The following is a 14,015-nucleotide window of genomic DNA, read 5'->3' on the forward strand; positions in this document are numbered from 1 at the left end:
TTATTTATTTTTTTGGTTTTAACTTTTTTGAATATATTCTGGATATGAATTCTCCAAGGAGAAGGTGGCAAAGATTTTCTCCCATTCTGTATGCTCTCTCTTCACACTCTTAATTGTTTCTTTTGCTGTGAAGAAGATTTTAATTTGATGGCATCCTACTTATTGATTTTACTTCTTACACTTTAGGAGTCTTGAGTAGGAAGTCAGTTCCTGAGCCAACATGTTGGAGTTCTGGGAATACATTTTTTCCTAGCAGGTGCAGGGGTTCTGGTCCTAGGTCTTTGATCCATGTTGAGTTGACTTTTGTGCAGGGTGAGAGATAAGGAATAAATTTCATTTTTTCTACCTATGGATTTTCAGTTTTCCCAGTACCACTTGTTAAAAAGGCTATCTTTCTCCAACACATGTTTTTGGCACCTTTGTCTAGTATCAGATAACTTATTTTCTATTCTGTATTTTCTTTAGTTTTAGAGTTTAAAACTACTTGACAATACCTGGTACATTGGAGCCAGTAGCTATTCATGCATGCAAGCCTGAGAATTAGAAGACATATCCAAGACAGTGAAAGCCCCCACTGAAGACACTCATCTAGCTGCAGGCTGAACCAGTATTTGCATTGGAGTACCTGCTCAATTGGAGATACTCTGTGTTCTTTGGGCAGAAAACTCTGAACAGGATGGAGTTACTGTGGTGTTAGCAAGTCCGGGAAATTATTTAAAAATCAAGCCTGCCTTCACCTATAAGTCAAACATTCAAAAACAGAAAAAGAATAAAAGGGGAAAGGTATAACTCACAAACATTCTCAGTAATCTGTAATATACTTGAGGTCTTCAAGTTTGTGGCTGAGTATATTGCAGACATGAAGTCTGCTCACTCTGGTACCCAGACAAGAAGTTCCACCATTTTGACATTCCACACAAGCATGGAAGAATTCTCAGATTTCAATAATTATATTAATTACATGGAATCCCACGTGGCATACAGAGCTGGCCTGGCCAAGGTAATTCCACATAAGGAATGGAGAACCAGGCAGTTCTATGATGATGTCAGTGACATCTTAATAGTCATTCCCCTGCAGCAGGTAGTTCACTTAATACCACAAAACGAAAGCAGGTATGTTCACTTAATACCACCAAACGAAGAAAGCCATGACAGTGAGAGAGTATCACCTTTTGGCAAACAGTGAAAAGTATAGAACTCCCCCACACCTGGAGAGAAACTACTGGAGGAACTGCCTCTATGACTCACTCTCCAATTTATGGTGCTGACATCAGTGGCTCCTTATTTGATGAGAACACTAAAGAGTGGAACCTGGGACACCTGGGAACCATTCAGGACCTGTTGGAACAGGAATGTGGAGTTGACATTGAGGGTGTCAACACGCCCTACCTGTACTTTGGCATGTGGAAGACCACTTTTGCGTGGCACACGGAGGACATGGACCTTTACAGCATCAACTACTTTCACTTTGGGGAGCCGAAAACATGGTGTGCAGTGTCCCCTGAACACGGGCAGCGCCTGGAGCTCCTGGCCAGGGAACTTTTCCCGGGCAGTTCCCAGGGCTGTGAGGCCTTCCTGAGGCACAAGGTGGCACTCATCTCCCCCAAAGTCCTCAAGGAGAATGGCATTCCCTTCAACCACATGACTCAGGAGGCTGGTGAGTTCATGGTGACATTTCCCTATGGCTACCATGCTGGCTTCAACCCTGGCTTCAGCTGTGCAGAGGGCATCAATTTCGCCATTCTGTGATGGATTGATTATGGCAAAGCAGTGTCTCAGTGCAGCTCTGGAGAGGTCAGCTTCTCCATGGATGCCTTTTTGCGCATCCTGCAACCTGAGCGCTATGAGCTGTGGAAATGCGGTCAAGACAGGGCAGTAGTGGACCACACTGAGTCCAAGAAGTGACTAAGCCAGAGCTGCTGACCACAGAGAGGACTGGATGCTCTTGAGAGATACCTAGATGCTTATTGTTTCTGGAGAAATGTGCTGGCTGGCAGCTCTTGAGTGTACTCATAAGCCCAGGGTCCAGATGCCCCTCCTAAGGCTACAGAGCTGATGCAAAGCCTGGTACAGTCATTAATTTCATGTGTTGCCTGTTGTGACTCTGTCAAGAAATGCTGTCCATCTATCGTAACTCTATCAACTGGTAGATGTGATAGTCGTGGTTGTGGTCTTTGCAAAGTGGGACTCAATTTGTGAGACAACTTTCCAGACTCCAACCAAGAGTCATTGTTTGATCTGCATCAAGAGAATAGCTTGCAACCCAGAGCCTCAGTGCCTGCCTTTGGATGGCATTTACACAGTCTGTAAGACCTGGGTCTCCTTTTTCTGCCATGGTTCCTGGATTCTGCTGTGCCCCTGATCTTCAACCCTTGGGGCCCCTACTGGTTCCTGATGCACCCTGGCCCATGCTTGCTCTCTCTGGACAACAGTACCATGTTGTCTCCCTGAAATTGTCATGCTGACTGCTTCCAATGTTATTATGCCTTTTAGAAGGCTCTTCAGGGCCACTGTTGGGTACTAAATGACCCCTATGAACCTTGCAGAAGGTGTAGTGTTGAATCACTCTTCCTCTAGGAATTTAGACTGAACTAAGTTTGCCAAAATCCCTTATGTCTCTGGGTGCGATTCCTCCCAGCTGAAGCTAGATGATGTTGCACCTTTGAGGCCTAAAATAACTTTAGTAATGGTTGCTCTCAACCACTGAATCCATGGCTATTTAATATATTGCCAAATGCTGTGCCTCTGACTCCTAACACTTGGAACCACAGAATATCCGCATCAAGCAACAATTCAGGCCTGAGTCTTTCACCTGTGGAGACCCAAGAGTGGACACCATTAAGATGTTTATGCTTTCTCCCGCTATGGCAACCAGGATTCACTGTGCCACAGAAGTGGACCTTCCCTCCCCATAAGCTGCCACAGGAGGTTGTGGTATTTCTAAAGGACTCTTAGCCCAGTCCTAAACATGGCTGTGCCTTTGGCCCCTACCGTGGCGTGGATATCGTGACCACCTCTTGCTTCTTATGTCACCCTCAGGATATCTCCCCTGTGGTGTTCCCCTCTGGCCCCCACAATCATTCGAGCCAATATAGAATGACTGAGCCTCACATCATCCCATGTTGCCTCTGGACCTCTAAGCCACTGACTTTAGCTTCCATCAGACATTGCTATAGCCTCAGTGAAGCCCAGGGCCTATCAAAGTTCTTTAAACTGTGACATGCTTTACCTCCCAGGCCACCACCAACCATTGTTCATGCAGAAACTAGAACTTCTGACTTTTTGGAGTAGGCCTGAGTGTTCTGACACTAGGTGTTTTGTACTTTTGTGATATTTAATAAATGAATTTGTTATTTCTTGTTTGTTTAATAAATAAATTTGGTATTTCTTCTTGTACCTGCAAAGATAGTTGAATTTAAAAATATAAATGTGTATATATAATATAAATCTGTATACACACATGTGTGGTGTGTATGATTTTTTTTTTTTTTTTTTTTGTACTGTGTTTCAAGTCAGGGCCTCACATATTGTAGGGAAGCATTGAATCACATTCCCACCCCGTTTCTATTGAGACTGGGTCTTGCTAAGTTGCTAAGGCTGACCTCAAACTTGCAATTTCCCTGCCTCAGCCTCCCCAGTAGCTGGAGTTACAGACGGTACCACCATACCCTGCTCTTAAAATGTGTTTTCGAACTCAGAATTAGAAAAAAGAGATAGAGCTAAAATAAAAAGGCTGAACTTAAAACAATGGGCGATGCTATCAAAGATAATGCAAAAAAAAATAGAGCCACAAACTTTAATATTAGAAAAACTGTAATTGAGACCAAAAATACATAGAAGGGCTTTTAATTATGCTAAAGGCTAAAGTTCACACTGAAAATAAAGCAATCATGAACATTCATGCAGCTTGGATACATTATACTAGATAAAATACATGTTGAAACAAACATTAAAAGTAGAATCTAATTCATCTCAGTCCAAACAAAAAAACAAATGGACAAACAAAGATATAAATAATTTACATTAACAATAAGGTGGAATTTATGTACTTGGCAATAAAGATACTTGCTTTTTTCAAGTGCCAGAGGATCAAATTTGACAATATATTAGGGTGGGAAGAAAACATAAATACATTTTTAAACCAAAGTAAAAAAACTGTGAACATTCTAAAATACTGTGCAATAAGACTAGGAATACATTTAAAAATCAGAGAATCTGGAAGGACTTTTCTCAAAGTTAAAAATTGTCTATTGAATTAGAGAGAAACAAAAGCCAGAAAAAGCCAAGTTGTCAGAAATCAGAATCAATAACAGTATGAACTCTGGGTCAGACAGCCTGAGTGTGAAACTTAGTTCCATCTCTTACCAGCATGTGTGGCCTTGAAAATTACTTGTTGATGACAGATTCCACAACTTAAAAAAGAAATGACGTCTACCTCATGTGCCTGGTCCAATAGTTCTATGAGTTAATACCCATAAAGTGTTAAGATCAATGCCTAGGACACAACATGTATTACTGGAGAGTTTTTAGATTTCAAAATTAGTACACATATGTGCAGAAATATATGAGATTCAGTTAAGACAGCGTTGAAGAGGATTTGCAGTGTTGGATATTTTTTTCAGTCAAATTGATAGGATGAAATTAAATGGATCAAGGTTCTGATTCAAAAAGTTAGGAACAAATAATGAGTAGCAGGAAGGAATTGATAGAGGAAACACTCAGGAATTAATGATTAAGAATAACTAAAATCGGGGCTGGGGATATAGCTCAGTTGGTAGGGTGCTTGCCTTGCACGCACAAGGCTCTGCGTTCAATCACCATGGACCTCTAGAAAATAAAATTAAAATAATAATAATTAAAATCATAATAAATCAACAGAAAGCTTGAATAATATGTACACTTTTCTAGAAAATTAACTTACTAAAACTAATTTAATTAGAAAATCTAAACCATAAATTTCTATGTCAGAAATATAGAAAAGCTGGTGCATGCCTATAATCCCAGCCTATAATCCCTGCAGAGGCAGGATTGCAAATTCATACCCAGCCTCAACAAATTAGCAAAGCCCTGAGTAATTTTGAGACCCTGATTAAGTGGCCATAGATTAAAACCCTGGCACACACACACACACACACACACCAAAAAAAAAAAAAAATAGAAAAAGAAAAAGAAAGAAAGAAAGAAATATACAAAAGCCAGGTGTGGTAGCCCATGCCTGTTAAGCCCAGCAATGCAGGAGGCTGAGGCAGGAGGCAGGAAGCAGGAGAATGTGAGTTCAAGGCCAACCTGGGAAACATAGTGAGATTTCCCCATTGAAAGAAAAAAAAAAAAAAAAAGAAATACAGAAAGATGTCAAAAGATCTACTATTTAAAAATTCCCCAGACGAAATAATATTACAGAGTAATTATGTGATACCTCTTTCCAAATCATTTTGGGCATTTAAAAAGAAACTCCAAGTTGTAAAGTAAACACAATATTGGTAAAAAATCATGACAATCTGCATAATGAGAAAATTATAAATAAAACTTATTTATGAAGATTGATGCAAAAATTTCAAGTTAAATATTAGTTAAGAGATATTAATCCCATTAAAAGAATAATTATATAATGACTAATGGAGATCATTGCCTGAAGGCAATAATAGTTCTGTTAGATAAAACTTGTAGACTGTTGGTATGGACTGGGATTCACACTAGGCCCAACAGACCAAACTAATGTGGAGTTACATCCCAGTAGCTGAACAGTTGCTAATTGTAGGAAACTCTGCAAATAGTTAACCAGTTAACCACTAACAATTAATTTGTCTCTATACCTCACTTTTATTTTTGTATAAATGCTATCAGATCACATTGTTGATTGATGTTCTCTAAACTTGTTTTATTTCTGAGGCCTGTGAGATTTGTGAATCATTTTTCGTTTAATTTTTTATTTCATTGTTTTGTGGTACTGGTGATGGAAGCCAGGGCCTCATACATGCTAGGCAAGTACTCTACCACTGAGTTACATCCCAAGCCCTCATTTTGGCTTTGTTTTGTTTTTAATTGCTCAATAAAATAAAAATTTCATTAGCATGAGGGTTGCTTCTTTTAACAGTTGGAATAAGAAAATTTAAGAGCTGAGCATGTAGCTCAATAGAGGGGGCTTGCCTAGTATACATGAAGCTCTGGCTTCAATCTGGAATACTATAAATAAATTAAATGTAAGAATCCTATAAATGGATCCAAGAGGAAGAAGTATGTGATCATTTTTATCATTGTTGACAGGCATTTGAAAAAAATCAACACTTGGTCTCGTCTCATTTTAAATATACACCAATAAACAAGCAATGGATAGTCCTTAAAATAAAAATGGTTTCTCTAATTGTCTACTTAGCTCTCTTAACCCCAACACCAGTATTTTCCCCAATGTAAAACATGGGAGACATTGATGCTAATAATTTATTTATAAAAATTATAGGTACTAACCAATGCAAAAATTAGAACAATAAGTGATGGAAGGGAAGAGACCAATGTTACTTTGCTCCATTGCAGTTGAGATGACTGAATGCCTGGAAAACCCTAAGGGGAGGCTAGTCATTCCTGTCGTTTTTCTCTGATTCTTCAAGCTAGCAGGTCTTCTGTATCACCTACACTTTACTTCTCTGCCTTCTTCAGTAAGTGCGAAGGTGAAGAGCCTTTCTGCAACAGATGATACCCAGAGGACGAAAAAACAGCATACTCCAGGGACACAGCCACATCAATGTTTATGGGAGCACAACTCACAATAGCTAAACTGTGGAACAACCTAGATGCCCTTCAATAGATGAATGGATTAAAAAATGTGGCATATATACATAATGGAATATTAATCAGCAATAAAAGAGAATAAAACCATGGCATTTGCAGGTAAATGGATGAAGTTAGAGAAGATAATGTTAAATTAAGTTAGCCAATCCCCCAAAACCAAATGCTGAATGTTTTCTCTGATATAAGGAGGCTGATTCATAGTGGGATAGGGAGAGGGAGCATGGGAGGAGTAGAGGGACTCTAGATAGGGCAGAGGGGTAGGAGGGGAAGGGAGGGAGCATGGGGTTAGAAATGATGGTGGAATGTGATGGACATCATTATCCAAAGTACAAGTATGAAGACATGAATTGGTGTGAATATACTTTGTATACAACCATAGATATGAAAAATTGTGCTCTGTATGTGTAATAAGAGTTGTAATACATTCTGCTGTCATGCATAAATAAATAATTAATTAAAGAAGAAAATCTAAATATTTTCAAGCAAAAAATGTACTTATCTACTCCTCAGCTCTGTAGCTTTGTGTTATTGAATATTTATTTAATGTTATTAAATATTCATGAACCTTGACCTTTAAATTATAAAATCAAAAAAACAATATTGAAGTGACTGATAAATGACTATTAAAAAATAAATAAAAGGAAAGCATCAAACAGGGCTAAACATTTGGGGATTCTCTATTAGGTAAAATATTTCAGGTACTTTGTACTCAAACTAAAAGGGAACAGGATTTTTAAGATCATTATTTTAAAATGAGTGAATTGAAAGAGGAAACTAAGTTGGAGAGCAGTGGAAAAAAATCATTCAAAGCCAGGAGTTGTGGTGCTCATCTATAATGCCAGTGGCTCAGGAGGCTGAGACAGGAGGATTGAGAGTTCCAAGGCAGCCTCAGCAAAAGTGAGGTGCTAAGCAACTCAGTGAGACCCAGTCTCTAAATAAAATACAATAATGGGCAGAAGATGTGGCTCAGTGTTTGAATGCCCTTAGTTAAATCCCAGTACCCATCGCCCCAAAAATCATTCAAGTCACAGTAGGAGGATCATGAGTTCAAAGTCAGTCTCAGCAACTTAGCAAGGCCCTAAGCAACTTAGCAAGATCCCTTCTCAAAGTAAAATCTAAAAAGAGAAAGAATATCCAAAAGATCAATGAACATAAAAAATTGCCTATTCTCATCAATAATCAAGGCAATTCAAATCCTGATGAGATACTTTCCCTGATTGACTAATACTGAAAAGATTGGTATTTACCTAAGGTTTGCAAAAGTAAAGAGCAAGGAACAGACTCACACAAACTTAGTAAGTGTGCATATTGGTGAAAACCGTTGAAAAACAGTGTACATGATAGATTGCATTCACATATTCTTTTTTTTCTAGAGAGAGAGAGAGAGAGAGAGAGAGAGACAGAGAGAGAATTTTAATATTTATTTTTTAGTTTTCAGCGGACACAACATCTTTGTTTGTATGTGGTACTGAGGATCGAACCCGGGCCGCACGCATGTCAGGCAAGAGCGCTATGGCTTGAGCCACATCCCCAGCCCCTGCATTCACATATTCTATGATCAAGAGATCTAAAGTATGAGTACATAAGACCTCTAATATACAACTTAATAATGACACTTAGTAATGGAGATACATTCTGAATAATGTGTCATCAGGTGATTTTGTCATTGTGCAAATATCACAGTGTACTTATACAAACCTAGATGAGGAAAATCTTAAGTGGTGTATTATTCTCTGAACAGTACTTTTCCATTTTGACAGCACAGCAATTCAGCAGGGCATCTTGAAAGCGGACCTGGGTAATCTCTGAATTCTTATTGCTCCTGTACTTTGCAGGCATGTGCAGTTAGTGATATGCTTGAAGTCCTGGGTTTCTTGCTGTGCCAGGTTTCAATTTGTTACTTGCAACATTGCTCTCAAGCAAGGCCATAATCCTATCCCTAAAAGTCTTGAAACCTGACATTGAATTGGCCTCAGTATGGATGAAAACCCTTTCAGACATCTGTTTCCAGAAATGGAAAGGCTTGTCCATGTTGAAGATACACTCTGGCTAGCTATGTCCCCAACCCCCCCCACACATCAGCTTTTCTAGAATTTCCCAATATCCTCCATCTTCTTCATATCAGCATTTACAGATACTCTACTCCCATTCATATTATGTAATTAATAAAAATTCTTGAATAGTTTAAACCACTTAGAGCCAGCAGTAAATTCAACATTGTAATCAGATTCAGTTTTTTCTTTAGTCATCACAAACTTTTTGCTTTGGCTGGGATTGTCATGGTGCTGAGAAGGTCCCACTGCTCTCTGGTCTTTAATCCAGTCATTAGAAGTTTCTGCATCTCTGACAGACCTGTCTCCAATTTTGATTAGTCTCCTTGCCTTCAATGAAGTAGATCCGTCAGCAGGTTTTCTCACTTTGTTACTGTTTCAGTTCAAAGCCACAGTGGAGTTGGACATGCCTGAATGGCTAGAAAAAACCATCATGGATTTTCTGCCTTGGTAGTCCTCAATCACTTCTAATTTCATTTCCAGGTCCATCTCTTGATATGGCCTTTTCCTGGTAATGCTAGCGGTACTTTTTGTATGCTCAGGGGTCATGACAGACAGAATCATATGAGATTAGATCAAAGATGAGAGAATATTGCAATCAATAAATGTGGTAAATGTGAGATACAAGGCTTTGCCAGCACAGTGTTTCACAGTAACTTTTTGTAAGTAGAAGGAGGACACTCTAAAGCAACAATAAATACTACAGTATAGAAAATACATAAACTTGGAGCATAGTCATTTATTTTTATTATCAAATATTATGTACTGTATGTAATTGTATATGCTACATTTTTATCCAACTGGCAGCACAATGGGTTTTTTTCCACCAACTTCAAAATAAACACACAAGTAATTCCTTGCTCCATAATATTAGGAAGGCTTTGAGGTCAGTAGATGATAGGGATTTTTCAACTCCATCTCAACAGACCAGGGCTCTATCATTACATCCCAAAGCCTAGAAAAAGAAGAACAAAGCAACAACAAACGTAGTAGAAGAAAGGAAATAATTAAAATCAGGGCAGAAATCAATGAATTTGAAACCAACAACAACAAAAAAAAATTCAAAAAATTGTTAAAACAAAGATGGTTCTTTGAAAAAAAATAAATAAAATTGATAATCCCTTAGCCTCCCTAACAAAAAGGAGAGAGAAAACTCAAATTACTAAAATTCATGATGAAAAAGGAAATACCTCAACAGACATTATTGAAATGTGAGACAATTAGAAACTATTTTGAAAATTTGTACTCTCGTAAAATAGAAAACCTCAAAGACACCAAAAAATATTTAGAGGCATATGATCAACCCAAACTGAGTCAAGAGGACATACACAACTTATACAGATCAATTTTAATCAAGGAAATAGAATATGCCATCAAAAACCTACCAAACAAGAAAAGCCCAGGACCAGACAGATTCACAGCTGAGTTCTACAAGATTTACGAGGAAGAATTAATATCAATACTCCTCAAATTATTCTATGAACTAGAAAAGGAAGGAACCCTTTCAAACTCATTCTATGAAGCTAGTATCATCCTGAGACCAAAACCAGGCAGAGACACATCAAGGAAAGAAAATTTCAGACCAATATACCTGATGAACACTTATGCAAAAATCCTCAATATGGTGACTTGTTGACTGAAATGTCTATATATTGAACATGTCTGAGATTGTTCAGAGCAGTGTTGTTTCAAAGGGGTCAAAAGTGGGAATAATCCAAATGCCCATCAAGAGCAGAAATACTTAGTCTGCTGAACACCTTATGGTAGGAAAGCAGAACCAAGTATACCCACATAAAGCAATATCAAGATATATGAAATACATTATAACATATAATTATGTTTTATATAAAACTGTGCAATGCTATAAAATAGTCAAAATTTTAATTTTGTACTGCTAAAGAAAATTAAGCCCTTGAAGTTAGACCAGGGTGAGTCTAGGAGAGAGACGGGGCTGTGATCTGTGGAAGAAGAGAACAGTCAGGTGCAGGGCAAGTTTTGCTTCTTAACGTGGGATGGGGCCCCACTTTTGTTCACTGTGTTATTTGTTAATGGTACCTATGTATTTTGTAAATATCCAATAAATATGTTACATTGCACAATTTTAAAAAATATCTAGTTGTTTCTGTTCTAAAGCATGTAAGAAGCAAATAATCATTGACAGAATCATTTGATTTATGTTGCATTTTTATTGTTTTGTAGACTTTTAAGAACCCTGATTGTATTTCTAAACTTCCTTCCTAATATTGTTTTGGAAAAATATTGCATTTTTAAGTGTTTCAGATTTACATAAAGTTTAAGCACAGAACAGAGACTGGCATACAACACCCCTTCCATATCCCTACAACTTCCTTATTTGTTTGTTTATTGGTACTGGGGAGCTAACCCAGGGATGCTGTATTACTGAGCTACATCCCAGCCCACTTTTATCTTTTCTTTGGAGACAAGGTCTCTCTAAATTACTGAGGCTGGCCTCGAACTTGCAATGCTTCTGTCAACCTCTGGAATCCATGGGATTATAGGTGTGTGCCACCCCCGCCTGGCAACTCCCCTTAATATTAACATCTTTCATTCGTGTGGTACATTTGTTGCAAATAAATAACCAAAATCAATGAATTCTTGATAATTAAAAGCCTTTGTTCATTCATATATCAGATTTCCCTTTCAGACTGGAGAGTCCTTACCTTAACATATTTCCCTATTCTTGAGCCTAGCATCTGTTTTCTGTTGCAGCATCCTGACTAAAGCACCACATTACATCTAGTTCGCACCTCTCCTTAGTTCTCTTTTGGCTTTGGGTTTCTCAGGCTCTGCCTGGTCTTGAGGAAACTTGAGGATTTTGAGGGAATCTGGTCTGGCATACTATAGGATATCCCTCAATTGGACTCTGATGTCTTTCCCATGATCAGCTGGGGTAGTTGTGTTTCTGCTCTGTTCATCACTTTACATCACATCACATCAAGGGTACACCCTATCAACATGACTCAGGACTCAACGTTGACCTGGCCAGAACAGTCATTTTCAGGTTTCTCCACTGTGGAGTTACTAGTATGCACTCCCCACCCCCTCCCTTGCTAGCCATATGCACCTTTGGAAGGAAGTCACTGTTCAAGGACAAGAGTGAGGACAGGGACAATGCTCCCCTCTTCAGGGCAGAGCCTCTGTGGAATTTATTTGAATTCTTCTGCAGGAGAAATTTGTCTCTTCTCCCCCTTTTGTCAATGTATTCTATCATTTATGTGTATCTGTACCGCCTTAGAGATGCTGATTTTGTACCATGGATTGTAATTGTACACTCTCTTCATTTTGCTCTGGGTCATTCAAGATGTGATCACTAGGGCCATTTTCATTAATGGTTTATGCTTCCCTTTGATATTCCTGCCCATGTTTTTGTTTGCATTTGGCACATTCTCATTTTCAGGCAATGCACAAAGCTTCGGTCTCATGTATTTCCTTGCCCAGACCTAGAAACTTCTTGTTCATCAGTGTTGTCGCTTCTTCATTTTATTTTTCTTTAAAAATATCAGATTGCAGTTTTATTAACCATCTCAATTTCATATATGTTTTCCCCTTCTTCATTTTATCAGTATTTTTATACGTCATTGACTTTTGCTTGGTTTGGTTTTCATTTGTTTTCGCTCAGTTTAACAAAGATGAATAGATTTTTTAAAGAAATGTGGATATTAAATTTTAAGTAAATATGTACTTTTATAGTTTCAATGTTATTTAATTGTGATCAACTGCTCAATATTGTCTGAAATTTTTATAGATGTTTTTTGTAATTCTGCATAGTTAAGTTTTGCAAACATTTTATGTATATTTTTTTATTTTTTTAAAGAGAGAGAAGAGAAGAGAAGAGCAGAGAGAGAAGATTTTTTAATATTTATTTTTCAGTTTTCGGTGGACACAACATCTTTATTTTTATGTGGTGCTGAGGATGGAACCCAGTGCCCTGCACATGCCAGGCGAGCGCCTTACTGCTTGAGCCACATCCCCAGCCCAAACATTTTATGTACATTAAAAAGTATTTTTCATTCATTGGTTTTGTGTTTGTTGCAGATGATGTGATGACACTTGTTTAGTTGTTCATACTTGATGACATTGTTTCTTTCCTTTTCTACTCTGTCAGCTTCTGAGGGAGTGGTGTCAAAATAAAGCACTATTCTAAGCCTGGTAGAAGATTGGTCAGATTTACCTTGTGGCCCTCAGACTTGGTTCTCTAGGTTTCCCTGCTGGCTGATTAGCTGCCAAAGTTCACCAGTGCAGTATGCTCCTTCAGAGTTTTTCTTTCCAATAGCTATGAAAATCTCTCTTTGATCCCATGGATCTATCTGACATTAGTATTGCTATGCCAGGTTTGTTTCGTTTCTGCCCCTTTCTTTCTTCCTTTCTCCTTCCTTCCTTCCTTCCTTCCTTCCTTCCTTCCTTTCTTTCTTTTTTTTTTTTTTTACTGGTGATTTGACCCAGGAAAATCTTACCACTGAGCTTTATTCCCAAGCTTTTTCTGTTTTATTTGGAGACAGGGTATTCCTACATAGACAAAGCTGGCCTCAAACTTGCAATCCTGCTTCAGCTTCCCACTTAAGGGGCTGGGGTACGAGGCAAGTGCTACTACAGTTTGATATGTCAGGTTCCTTTGCTTAATTTTAGCCTGTTTGTCTTTTCCCATCCTTGATGTTCAATCTCTTCATTGGATTTGATTTGATTGAATTAAGAAAGGAGGAGGGTGGATGGGAACGGATTAGGTGGGGTGGTGATCCTAGAACCCAGCTCTGTGATTACATCAGGTGGGTGTTGATTGGACTGAAGCTGAGCTCAGGTATAAAACCAGGTCCTCAGGGTCTGGGCTTCCTGTGGACAGTAGGTGTGCAGAGGAAACCTTCTCTGTGTGCTGGAGTGTCTCCACCTAACTCTAGAATTTGCTGGGGAAGGTAGGTCCCTCTGTTTCTCTGGTAGGCCTTCTTGGATGTTTGTACTTTTGAGGAAATTTTACCACCATGTTGTTGGTAAGATTCAACAATACTTTCAAAACCAAGGACCTCTGATAAATTTATGGCAGTGTCTCCTATTTAATCACTGTGATTTATTTCGTAGTCTTTTCAAAGAAATCATTTTTTTTTTCTTTTTTGTTGTCATCTATATTAGGTGTTAGGTTTTTTTATTGTTTATGGTTTATTTTAT

The 14,015-nt window shown here is 38.3% G+C and overlaps 1 long non-coding RNA gene and 1 pseudogene across 1 annotated transcript in view; one reads left to right on the plus strand and one right to left on the minus strand.

Moving 5' to 3' along the window:
• The window catches only part of LOC114105030 (uncharacterized), a 132,366-nt gene that overhangs the window by 44,131 nt on the left and 74,220 nt on the right, over positions 1 to 14,015 (minus strand). The gene's annotated exons all lie outside the window — the stretch shown is intronic.
• LOC114105061 (lysine-specific demethylase 4D-like) lies at positions 860 to 1,905 on the plus strand (annotated as a pseudogene).

Source organism: Marmota flaviventris, chromosome 9 (assembly GCF_047511675.1).
Source record: "Marmota flaviventris isolate mMarFla1 chromosome 9, mMarFla1.hap1, whole genome shotgun sequence".
NCBI lineage: Eukaryota > Metazoa > Chordata > Mammalia > Rodentia > Sciuridae > Marmota > Marmota flaviventris.